Source organism: Alligator sinensis, unplaced genomic scaffold, assembly GCF_000455745.1.
Source record: "Alligator sinensis unplaced genomic scaffold, ASM45574v1 scaffold215_2, whole genome shotgun sequence".
Taxonomy (NCBI): Eukaryota; Metazoa; Chordata; order Crocodylia; family Alligatoridae; genus Alligator; species Alligator sinensis.
Window position 1 is genome coordinate 975786 of NW_005842400.1, and position 749 is coordinate 976534.

A 749-nucleotide genomic window follows, 5' to 3' on the forward strand; every position below is an offset into this window, starting at 1 on the left:
GTATTCCAGGCCTTGGGGACTCGGACAGTAAAGAAGTTTTTCCTCATGTCCAGCCTAAAATGATCTTGGAGGAGTTTGTGACCACTGGACTTTGTCATCCCTTGGGGTGCTCTGGTGAACAGGTGTTCCCCCAGATCCCGATGCACTTATAGGCAGCCACTAGGTCCCCCCTGAGCCTATTCTTTTCCAGGCTGAAGAGTCCCACGCAGGAGCTCAGAAAGAACTGCAGGGCACAACTTTTTGGACATACTGGATTCCTATTGGAAATCACCAGGTTGATCTTGTGAATCGTGTGCAGGCCTTTGTTCACCCAGACGTGCTAACAGTGTAGGCACCCCAGGGCGCTGGGCTGGAGCAGCACTGACTTCGCCTAGAAGCCCCAGGCACAAACCAAGACCCCACTGTCCAGAGCACCACCACCACAACAAAATCCCATACTCTCTGCTGCAAAACACACGCAAAGCATCAGCCTTCGGGTTTTGGAGAGCTCCCATCTGCAACACCCAGGCCGAGGCTGACACCCGCAGGCAGAGAAAACCCCAAGACCCCCGAGGGCTGATCCCGACGGCCCCGCAAGCCCCGCCCCCAGGCCGCACCCGGCGTCACACACGCCGCTTACGCAAGGAGACTGGACCTTAAGGAGGAGGGGCCCCCTCCTCTCCCTTTGTGTTCAAACCGGCCAATGGGAGCGCGACGCTGCCGGTGATTGGCAGGCCCCGCGGAGGGGCGGGGGGGGGGGGGGGCGGGTG